Here is a 12,832-nt window from a genome sequence, read left to right on the forward strand (position 1 = left end):
ATGTTTGGATTTAGCTGAAAAGATGGCTTAGGATTTGGATTTGTGTTTGATGGTAAAGCACGGGGTCGTATCCAAGATTTACGGAATGAAGATGGAAGGAAACGGTTTTGATTGAATCTTCGAAAATTTGAATTGAATTGTTTTGAACCAAAGTTACCATTAGTTTGAAATTATTGTGGTCGCTTCTCTCGTCCTCGAATTTTGTCTTCATTATCATGGGCCAAGGAAATTGCATCTTCGAGAGTCGTTGACTTGAACATGTTGACCTCCACATAAAAATGTCCAAGTAAGCCAGACATAAACTTGCATTTATGGGTTGCCTCAGGTACATCTTCGAGCATTCATTGCTGCAATAAAGCATTCCAAAAATGCTCGGTATATTGTGAAATAGGCTCATGATCCCTCTATTGTAGAAGATCCTATTGTTTGATTGCTTTTTTGTGGAATTGGGATGGAAGGAAATTTTGCAAAAATTTCTTTTGGAAAGTCTCCCAAGTAGTAGGAAAATCAATGCTCTTGCGGACAACAGTCCACCATAGGGATGCTTTGTCCCCACTAGATGATTAGTGACAAACTTAATTTTGTCTTTCTCAACATACTGTTCTTCATGGAAATAGTCATCAAATTGACTGATAAAAGCAAATACAGTTTTTCCATTGTGTGGCCCATTGAAAGTACAAATTTTAAAATTTTGTTTACTTATCTTTGTTTCTTTCCGAATAGATTGCGCTTCAAGTGTTGCATCGATCGTACGTCATATAAGATCTTCAGATTGCGGTCCATCTTGGTCGGCGGTAGACTGGTGCAGATTGGCCAATTGAGCTTGCAAAGTTTGAGGTGCTCTTCGTTTCTCTTGAATATTCATCATAATCAGATTCAGTTTTTGCTCCATTGTTGGTTCAGGTAGGTCATCTTCAGCCATAAAATCTTCCATGGTTTGACAGGACATCTTGCAAAATTCCAAAATACCTCACACACTCGAAATCTTGTTAGCGGGATGATCATAGCTCAAAGTCGGGCATACAAGGCTTATTTCTTCTTCTTCTTCTTCTTAAATGGCTTTTTGTAGTATTTTTTCTTTTTTTCTAGTGGCTTTTTGTATTATTTCTTCTTTGCGGATGCAGAATTTGATGTCACGGTCTTCTACCAAGAGGATATTCATGCATGCAGGATTGTATATAGCAATCTGTGTGCTGGAATTTAACTTTGTCAGTCTATAGGTGTGAACAGGGGCTTGCAGAAGGTTGAAGACGAGTTCGTGTTTAATCCAGTGGGAAGTGCCACTATGGAAGAGGTTGAATCTTGATAGTTGGTAACCTTAGTAGCTTTAGGAAATAGTTAAGCTTTCTTTAAAAAGCTTTAACTATCTTAATTGACGTCAGGACAAGAATATGGACTCGACGGATTTGGTGGCGATCTGAAGATGCTACCGCCGTCAACGAATTTTTTTGAAAATACAAGGCTTTCTTTAAGCCTTTTCAAGCTTAGTGAAGTTTTTTTAACTTTAAAACTTCTTCTCTCTATCTGAGAACTCAAAGAAAAAAACATGTTGTTAAGAGAACTTCCCAAGTGGTCCTCCGCCTGTAGAGGCCGGTCCTTTACGATCCAATACCGTAGCAGGGGGTTCTTCACTACCAGAAACAAGCTGATATTGACGGATTGCCACAAGACTAACTATAGAGCTCAATCATTCCAGGAGCTCTGCCCTCGGCGAGATAGTAAGTGATTGGAAGCTCTCGATCTCAGCTTCACCTTGATACCACTGGTGCACAAATCTGGAGCTGTATGCGCATGTAGTGAGCACCGGAAGGTCCCCAAGAACAAAAGAACTCTACTTTTGCACAAAAAACAAGAGAGAAGACTTGCACGACATGAGGCAAAAGACTAATTGGGTACAATCTCCCCCCATGCCCTTGTGTGAGCGCTCCACAAAGCATATATTTGATATATTATTCATCTCCAAGCTTTTAAAAAAATCCCAATTTACAATTAGCACGCTTTAGCTTTTGTGTTTGGTTTTGTCCCACCAAAGAATTAAAGCTATTGGGTGCCCAAAGAGTAGGGTTGTGCCCAAATATATGCGCATATAAAATAATAAATAAATGTCAAGTGTTTCAATAAATAAGCGTGTTAAAATAAATATTGACACCACGCCTAAGATGCGTGCCCATCAAAAATGATAATTCCTTCTAAATAGCTTGAATACATGCAATCGCCTAGTGCTTCCCAACACCACCGCTGCTTGCTCTACACATCAACTGAAGCATTCACAATTGTTAAAAAATAATAAAATTAAACCGACAAAAGTGAATACCTAGCAGTCTTTAGCTACAAAATAAATAAATTGGTTAGAACTCAATCCTAACCTTAATTTATTATGAGTGCACACTCTAAACTCATAAACATCTATTGATTTAAATATGTATTTTGCGGAATCACCCGCTATGGAATCACCCACTTACACATTAAATTAATAAGACGCTCAAAAAGGACATGCGTCCCCATCGACTTTTCGCACAAGGAATCCACCTTGTGTATGAGCCTCGGTAACAAATATAATTTTACAGAATCCACCACAAAACCTCACGGAATCCACCGTGGAATATGCCTTCTGGCATCAAATTCAGACTTAGGAACTGGTTACATTTTCCTGAACGAAAAAAGACTATTGGCTGTAAATAGATGTATAAAGTGTACTGCAAGTCTAATGGCAACATTGAAAGCTACAAGACCAAGTTGGTAGCAAAAGGGTTTGCTCAACAGTATGGCATAGACTATGAAGAAACATTCAGCCATGTTGTCAAGATGGCAATTATCAAAACTGTGATTTCTTTGGTTGCAGCAAAGGGCTAGAAATTACAGCAAATGGATGTAAAGAATGCATTCTTGAATGGTGACCTAGAAGAAGAAGTATTGATGGATCAACCTAAAGGATATGTACACTTGTAGTATCCAAACCATGTCTACAAGCTGAAAAAGGCTCTCTATGGGCTAAAACAACCTCCAAGAGCCTAGCATGCATGCATAGACAATTACTTGCATAGTCTTGGGTGTTTTATAGTTAGCAGAGCTGATCACAATTTATTTACCAAGAAGACATATACAAGTTTGGTTGTGCTAGTCATATATGTATATTATCGCATAATTATAGGTGATAATGACATTGGAATACAAGATGTAATGACTATACTGAAAACTAATTTTAACATGAAAGATTTTGGTGAGTTGAAGTTTTTTTGTTCAAGTGGTAAATTCAGACAATGGACTTTGGCAGGTGCAAAGGCAATATGCATTGGAAATACTAAATAAGTAATTATGGCATGCATGATAGATTGTAAACTACTTGATACTCCATTGGATAAGAATATCAAATTGAATGTTTAACTAGAGATGAAATTGAAGATATTACCATGTATAGGTAGATGGTGGAAAGTCTGATATATTTGACCATCACTAGGCCTAATCTTAGTTATGCAGTCGGGCTTATCGATCAATTTATGCAAAAGCCCAAGAAATCTCATTGGGATATAGTAAGAAGGATTATGCATTATGTTCAGGCAACAGTAGACTACACACTCCTTTATGAGAGAGATAAGGACCTAAAGCTCATGGGATACGCTGATGCAGATTGGGCAAGATGTCTGTATGATAGATGGCTCGTGGCTATGCATTCAGCCTTAGCAATGGTATGATTAGCTAGAGTATCAAGAAGCAACCGATAGTTGCACTATGTACTATTGAGGTGGAGTACAGAGGTTCCACAGTGGCAGCTGTGAGATTGATTAGTTTTTGAAGTTGATAGTTGATTTGGATATGTAAGTAGATGCTCCAATGACATTGTGCTATGATAATATGAGTAGTGTACTTCTAGCTACAAACCATGTTTACCATGCCAAAACAAAACATATAGAAGTACACTATCATGGTACTTGCAAGAAACACTACAAGGAATTGGGCAATTAGCGACGCCGATTAGCGACGGCGGATATCGGCATCGCTATTGGCATAAGCGCGGCCGAAACCCGAGCGCCGTTTCCATTTCTTTTGCTTCGACTTTTGAGAGCGAGAGCGAGGGAGAGAGTGAAGGCTTTGTGAGAAGGAAGGAGAGGAAGAAAACTTGCTGCCGCCGCCGCCGCCACCGCCATTGTTCGCGAAGGAGAGGAGGAGCCCTCATTGCAAAGAGAAGCCGCCCCACGCTCCACATATCTCATTGGTGAGTCTCCCTCTCTCTTTCTTTTGCTTGTTAAAGGTTTAAATCGTTCTCTTTTACTTGTTTAGGAGAGGAAATGAAAGAGAAGGAGAGGGAGAGGGAGAGAGAGGGAGAGAAAGAGAGGGAGAGGGAGAGGAAGAGAAAGAGAAAGAGAAAGAGAGGGAGAGTGAATTCTCTCTCTCTCTCTCTCTCCCTTTTGCTTGTTTAATGTTTAAATTACTTTCTTTTTTGCTTGTTTAGGAGAGGAAACGAGAGAGTAAGAGAGAAAGAGAGAAAGAGAAAGAGAAAGAGAAAAGAGAAAGAGAAAGAGAAAGAGAAAGAGAAATAGAGGGAGAGGGAGAGGGAGAGGGAGGGGGAGGGGGAGGAAATGAGAGAGGGAGAGAAAGAGAAAGAGAGGGAGAAGGAGGGAGAGTGCATTCTCTCTCTCCCTCTCCCTTTTACTTGTTTAATGTTTAAATCACTTTATTTTTTGCTTGTTTAGGAGAGGAAATGAGAGAGAAAGAGAGCGAGAGGGAGAGGGAGGGGAAGGAAATGAGAGAGGGATAGAAAGAGAAAGAGAGGGAGAGTGCATTGTATCTCTCCCTCTCCCTTTTTCTTGGAGGATGTTTAAATCACTTTATTTTTTTCTTGTTTAGGAAATGAGAGAGAAAGAGAGATAGAGAGGGAGAGGGAGAAAAAGAGAAAGAGAGGGAGAGGGAGAGGGAGGGGAAGGAAATGAGAGAGGGAGAGAAAGAGAATGAGAGGGAGAGGGTGAGGGTGAGGGTGAGAGAAAGAGAGAAAGAGAGAAAGAGAGGGAGAGGGAGAGAGAGGGAGAGAAAGAGAGGGAGAGGGAGGGGAAGGAAATTTAAGATAATAGACTTATTGATAATGGTATGCAATGTGCTTTGCCATGGGCCACGTACATTGGTAACTCTTTAAGATGGCTTAAAAATGGTCAATTCCTTCATAATGTCCAAGTAGGGGATCTAATTGTGATATGCATAATTCATTGTTTTTGTATTAACTTTATAGGCATGCCAAATTAGAAATCATGCCAACTAGTCAACGGAAGGACTAAAAGAAAATAATACCCTAGCTAATGATCATTAAGGTACTTCATCAAAATGAACCCAAAAGTATTGTTATACAAGAAGAAACCCTTAAATTGAGTATAGGATAATTTCTCTCAGGTCTTATGACTATGAGTAGAATTAATTGAAATGAATTTTATTACTATAGTTATTAAATTTCATAGATGTCGCGCATTAATTTTAAAATGGATTACTTATACTCAAAGCCGAGATATAACAAATAATTATCTACCGGGACAAACAAATCCTTGAGCATGATACAAGGCCGAGATATAACATCGGAATATCTCTCAACTACTATATACAATGCAAGATTTATGGTCAACTTGCAACTTGATGTACATCTCCATAAAGCTATCCATTTAAGCCTCGTTTGCTGTAATGTAGATAAGATGGAAAACGAATGTCTTATTGTTCAAGATCGCGAGATGTATCTTAATCAGTGTGTCCCATGTCCTTGCTCTCAATGCAAGTTGGCAATTAGACGAAAACACCGATTGTCTATAGAACACGTACGACGATTTGGCGAGTTTCAATCTGAGATCATTGATCAGGCGATTGCGGATTTTCAGCAAATGGTAATTTGAAGTTAATATTAATCATGCATTGTACTCTCAAGCTAATTGAAAACCATACACAATAAGATTGGGTCTTGTTGGCAAATTTTCTATCCAGGGGGGTGATGTCTCGACCCAAGGGGGAGTGCACCCTTTGTGGCCAATTAGAAGAGTTCGTGGACGTGCGATGGATGGATTGTAGGAGCCAATCGACCACTCGCAAGGCCCATCTATACCGTCAATGCCAAAGGAGTCAGACAACCTTCCCGACCTGCCTACAATCTTGGAGCGTGAGATGGAGGCAATGATCAATGCATTGATTCCCATGGATGTTGAGACATCTGACCCGCTTAGAGAGGAAGCATCCATATCATTATATGATGGGTGCCGAGTATCTCGGTTGAAGACATTGCTTGCACTCTTAAGTGTGCAAACAAAATACGGTTGGAGCGATACGAGTGTGACTGAGTTATTCAGGTACCTTGCACACAGGCTTCATTGTTTTTTTTTTAACAGTATTATTGCAAACATTTGTGTTTTTTCAAGGTGTGTTATGATTTTTTTTAGGTTATTGAAATATCATATATTGCCACCTGCAAATACCATGCCTAAGTCTCGTGATGATGCACGACATGTTTTACGGAAGCTTGGCATGGACTACAATAACATCCATGCATGTATCAACGACTGCATATTGTTTCGAGATGAATACGAGACTATGGAGACATGTCCAAAGTGTGGTGGTCACAGGTATCGACAGGACTTGCAAGGGCAAACCATCCCTCAAAAAGTTCTCAGACACTTTCCGCTCATCCCCCGCATAAACCACATGTTTCGCACGTCTGCCATGGCAAGCTTGACAACGTGGCATGTGCAGAATAGGTCCACGGATGGAGTTCAACGAATATCAGTGGATTCGCGCGCATGGAGCCACATTGACTCTACCTTCCCAGGCTTTGCGTGAGAGCCAAGGAATCTTCGGCTCGGTCTCGCCATGGATGGTGTGAACCCATTCGGTCTGCGCTCGACTTCTTACAGTGTGTGGCCTATAGTGCTTGTCAACTACAACATCCCTCCATGGCTTTCTATGAAGAAAGGACATCTCATCCTTAGATTGCTCGTCCCGGGTCGCTACAAAGTAAAAAATATGGACGTGTATCTTCTTCCATTAGTCGATGAGCTTAAGATTTTGTGGGAGGAGGGGGTCACGGTGTAAGATATGAGTAGGCGCGATGGTCGACAGTCAGCCAACATTCGAGCCATTCTCATGTGGACGATGCATGACTTTCCAGGATTGGGAGAGTGCTCAGGTGAGCAGACCTTTGTTCTCACTGGTAATATCTATATTTTATTTCATTCAATCAAGTATTCACTAGGTCGTGGATCGCCTTACAGGTCTGGTTACCTCAGGTTATCATGCATGTCCATTGTGTGGGCCACAGTTAGACTCCCAAAGGTCACGAACCATGAAGAAGATGGTATATCAAGGACACGCCGCTTTCTTGCTGGAGGATCATGAACTCAGGGAAGGTTTTCTTGGACGACCTCCAGCACGTATGAACGCTGCAAGCTGGTATGAGCTGAAAATGGTAAACCCGGAATCACATCCAAATGGAATGTGACGGTTCTCAGTTTTCTACGAGTTGCCATATTGGACCCACTTACAGGATCCCATGCATATTTTCAAAAATGTGGGTAGCTTGCTATGGGACCACATCACACGAAAGAGAGACACTATAGGGTCACGAATGGATTTAAAGGAGGTAGGTAAGATGGAGGCGCTTTGGCCACAGTCGAGTGCTGAAGGGCGAGTACAGCTTCCTCGCGCTCCCTGGGTTTTGTCTACCAAAGAAGAGCGCATTGTGAAGCAAGTAATCAAGTCTATCCGCACTCCGATGGGTATGATGCGTTCTCTCAGGTCCGCATTTTCTAAAGATGACCAAATGTTTGGGCTAAAATCCCATGATTGGCATAAGATATGTCAGGTTTGTGAACAGAATGGATTGTAATTAGCGTGGGCATTTTGCAATTTGAAAAGTGGCCATTATTCATAATGCTTTCTCATTTGTGGCAGTTTGTTCTACCAATTGCAATCGCAGGATGCCTTACTCCAGAAATTCGCGGGGCCATTTACAAGTTGTCGAATTTGGTACAATGGATCTCACAGAAAGAGATTAAGACGTGCTCTATTGAATCCGCAAGGCGGGGAGCAGTTGAGACGGTTTGTCTCTTTGAGAAATACCTGCCCACTAGCATGCTCACGATACAAGTTCACCTTCTTGTGCATCTTGTGGACGAAGTGGAGATTGTTGGACCTGTCCATACGCGATGGATGTTCTTGGAGCGCTTCACGAAAATCCTGAAAGGCTTTTGCAACAACGAGCTCGTCCAGAAGGTAGCATGGCGGAAGGTTGGTTGGTGTCAGAGGCATTAGTGCATATCTCACAATGGCTACCAACGGTGGAACCAGACAATGAAATGCTATGGATGCTGAAGGACAATGATAGGCTGACTGGAGATGTGGTGGTTGGAAATGGGGTAGAAAAAAGAATGGATGCCTCAATGGAAGAGAAGGTGAATCGCTTTTGTATGTTGCACCATGCCTCCATGGAGACGTGGCTCGCCAAGTACCAGATTGCAAGGCAAGATCGAGAGGAAGCGCGAGCTGAATTCCGACGTAGTACGCATCACCGACCGATTCGATATCCCGAAGGCATGGAGGAGATGCCACGGATTATGTCAACACGATGATTGCATGGAGCCTTGACCGCAGCATCCAGCGAAGGGACAGAGGTCTCAATGGAGAAGTGGGAGTTCTCGAGGGGATGTAGTCCAAAGATAATGAGGGGTTTAGAATGTGTCGTATCTAAATTTGCTTGCTACATCTAATTTGAGTGTTTCAATGTGCAGTACAAAATATATAGTGCAGCATGGTCGCGCGGACGGCATTTTCGGGTGGAGCGTATTGACAATCCACAATGGACTCTGGTGTCATGGCAAGGTTTGAGCAAGAGAGCCGGCGACGAGCAACGGATCCGAACACGGTTGTGGATGAGATGGAGTATTTTGGGAACTTGCAAAGTATTATTACAGTGGATTACCATAGCTTCTCCATGATACTATTCGATGTGCAGTGGTTCAAAGTGGTACTTGGAGGAGCTGGAGCAACAGTTCGACAAGGTCCATTCGGATTTCTCGAAATAGATTCCGAAAAAAAATGGACGGATTTGCACGACACCTTTGTGTTTCCGGCCCGTTGTGAACAGGTACAAATAGTCATTTGCTTGCTAATTGTAATACGACATGGTTTATGTCACAATGGTTTGAACTCGCTTTGTAAGTGTTTGTGAACATGTAATCTTCTATCCAAACCCCCGACAACCTCGATGGTGGTATGTTATACCTTCAACTCCTCGAGGTTCGAGAGTATATGATCAAAGCGATGTTCTAGGCATAGATGAAGAAAATATGCAAATAGAGGGATCGATATTACAAGGGGTGGAGGCCACCACAAGCTTGGAGCCCGCATCGGCTAACAATGATGGAAATACAGAAGTCGTAGAATTTTTTGAGAACGAGGCAGACTCATTTTTTTGTGGTGACATGTCTATTGACCTTCCAGTGTATGCAAAGTTGTGTCAGGAGATTAACATGGGACCATAGAATACTTCATTCTTGGAGAATTGTATTACTCAATTCGTTGTTTAGATCTTCCATAAAGGTAGATAAGATATGCATTTTAAGAGGGATTTTTCAAAAATGATTTATATTAATGTGCTTTGTATAGCTTAAATTGATTATTCTAACATCATTTTTTATACGTGCAGGTATCGACATTTTCAGGATGAGTCGAGGAATGAGCGATGAGGAGTTTCAGGACATGATGGCGCGCATGTCTCCAGATCAACTCGCGAGATTCAGAGAGATGGCAGATCAGGAGCTGTCTCGTTCTTCGTCAGGGCGCTCTGCTAGATCAGCTTCAGCGCGATCAGATGCTTCAGCTTCGAGTAGACGATCTCGACGCTCGCGACTTGGGTCAGAGGGAGGGACTGCGACTGCAAGAGGATCAGGGGGGTGCTGCTGTGGAGACACGGACGTGGTGTCTCCGTCTGGTCGTTCAGTTGGAGCTGCGTCACCTCCAGGATTTGTCACACCTGTGGGGACATCCACTCCAGTTACTCCGGCTTTTGCGCAACCATCGGTAGATGGCACGCCTTTTGGTGGCACTCCTTTTGGTGGCACCCCCTTTGGTGGCACCCCTTTGAGTGGCACTCCGGGAGAGGGTACCCCCGTCGGTACACCGGATGTACAGGGGTCTCCTGGATATGCCCAGGAGCGTGGACGGAGATGGGAGAGGGCCCATCTTAGGCATACTCCTAGGGGTTATGGATACCTAGTGGATAGTAGGTCAGGAGCCATCATCATGAACGATGAGGGGAGGAGGATGATGGCTCGCATGAGGGAGTTGTGCCAACAAGTTTTTTGGCACAACGTCCTGGATCATTGGAGGAACATACCGGAGGGGAGCAAGGACTATATAGTAGCATCCTTGCACGAGGAGTTCCCGGTGCCAGCCGCAGTAAATAGATTCTCTACGGGCTGGATGATGGATTGCATGCGTGCATACATGTCACATAGACAATCCGACGCACGCAAGGCAATCAAGAGTGGGGCTCCCAAGCCCGAGTGGTTAGATGCAGACGACTGGCGTCGACTGAGGGAGGAGGCTACAAATTCGCCAGGACGTTGGAGTCAGCACAGCGGGAGGCGGCGAGGGCACGAATCGAGGCCGGATCGGTGCATCATCTTGGGAGTGGTGGCCACAGGACATATTTGGAGGACTTTGTAAGTTTCTCTTTTGTTTTGCTTATTTATTTTTTTGAGATATTCTTTGTACTGACAATCATGTTTCTAACAGTTAGCATTTTGTTTTCTTTGCAGTACTCCATTACAAATCGCGATACGCAAGGACTTGAGACTCGATATGCAGAGAGGCACGGTCTCAAGGCATTGATCGACCGATTGTATAGACGCGGCGGCCCTGTAAGTCACTCATCTTTCTTGTCCATAGTTACCATGAGATATTTGAATGCATTATTGTATGGTGGATTGATATGTTGTTTCTTTTTCTGCAGAATCCGTTTGATGCTCCTTTGAAGCGGGACGAGCTTTCGGGGGACGAGGATTTGTAGCTCGCCCTTGGATCCTTAGAGCTCACACACCTTTAGTTTTTAGTCGCCTAATCTATGTAGACATTTTCTATATTAGTGATATCGTTTCATGATTGTACCAATCACATTTTATGCGATCATGTATTTATTTCATGTATCAGTTTTATGATTTCAGTATACATTCTTTTTGTTTGCAAACGCTTTGTATGCAGCAGTGCAGAAACTAAGATTTTTTTTCTCTATTACCATCGCTATTTGCGTCGCAAATTTACTGCTCACGTCGCTATTGGCATCGCTATAAGCGTTGCAAATTCTCTGTAACCGTCACTATATGCGTCGCTATATGCGTCGACGCATATAGCGACGGTTCTATGGCGTCGTCAATAACGACGCTTTTAGCGACGATGGGGGCAAATTTTGTTGTTTTTATTTTTGTCGCTTTAAACATGGCTATAAGGTCTATATCTTGTAGTGAAAGGTGAATCTCCTACATGTCAAGATAGATGATCAAGTAGCTGATATCTTTACCAAGTCACTATATAAGGATAACTTCAGTCACTTCAAATAGTTACTTGGAGTACACTACCCTCCTTGAGCTTGAGGGGGAGTGTTGAGAGAGTCAAGCTCATCCATTGGCATCTTATCCTCGGCATGACATATGTGTTACTTAGCTGTCACTAGTATGTGTATGTGTCCAAAATAAGTCGAGAAATCAGGCTAACTAGAGTTAGTTGACTATAGTTGAGATGTATGACCTAGATTGATTTACTAATGTGGTTGTGGATAGTGAAGTGTGATGGAATGATTGCAAAATAATGAATAAGAGAAGAGCATGTAGCTCTTGAACTCTGCTTGCTCCATCTTTGTCTTCCTCTCTTAAACATTTGTCATATTAATTGTAGATGTGTATATGTGTGTATGTCACTACAAGAGAATAGGGGTATAGCAATGGTCATTTCCGACGAAAATTAGTGGCGTCACTATTTGCATCGCAAGTGACACCGATGCCACCTTGAGAAAAAAGTGGCAAAAACCTAAGTGTGGAATTTCACCGCAAAGAATTTGAGAGAGAGCGAAAGGGAGAGTGAAAGAGATCATGGCTTTGGAAGGGAGAGAGAGAGAAGGAGAGCTTCTCGCCACTGACACCACCGCTATTGTTCGCGACGAGGAAGAGAGAGAAGTGCACGAAGGAGAAAGAGGGGACGTCGCGAAGAGGAGATGAAGAATCCATCATCGGGCCTTTGCTATAAGTATATTGCCTCCTCTTAGTTTGTTATTATTCTTTCTTTATTTCTTTCTTTCCTTGAGAAGGAGGTGCATTGAGGGAGAAACAGAGGAAACGAGGGAGGGAGAAGGATAAAGAAAAGGGAGAGAGAGAGAGAAAGAGAGAGAGAGAGTAAACATGAAATATAACAAAGAAAGAGAGAAAGAGAGAGGGAAAGGGAGGGAGAAAGGAGAATGAGTGAGAAAACAATGAGGAGACAGAGAGAAACAAAGAGAGGGGCAACAAAGAAAGAGAAAGAGAGAAAGAAAGAGAAGGGGGAGAGAACATGAAACAAAGAGTGCAGAGAGAGGTGGATAAATTGTGTTAGGTTAGATAGGAAACTAAAGCTACTCCTCGAGGAAAGCGGGTATTTAAATTGCCCATGGATTTTTCATACAGCAAAGTGGTCTTAATTAGCCAAGAGGATTTCATTAAAATTTGAAATGCTAGATTAGAAAGGATCGAATGTCAACTATCCTAATGTGTCATCCTATATCCAAATCAAAGTTATTCTAGGGGGACTAAGTTGAGACTACACCTTATTAATAAAATGGTTGATG

This window comes from Lygodium microphyllum, chromosome 22, assembly GCF_053477565.2.
Source record: "Lygodium microphyllum isolate KBCC chromosome 22, Lygodium_microphyllum_v1.1.10, whole genome shotgun sequence".
NCBI classification, from domain to species: Eukaryota; Viridiplantae; Streptophyta; class Polypodiopsida; order Schizaeales; family Lygodiaceae; genus Lygodium; species Lygodium microphyllum.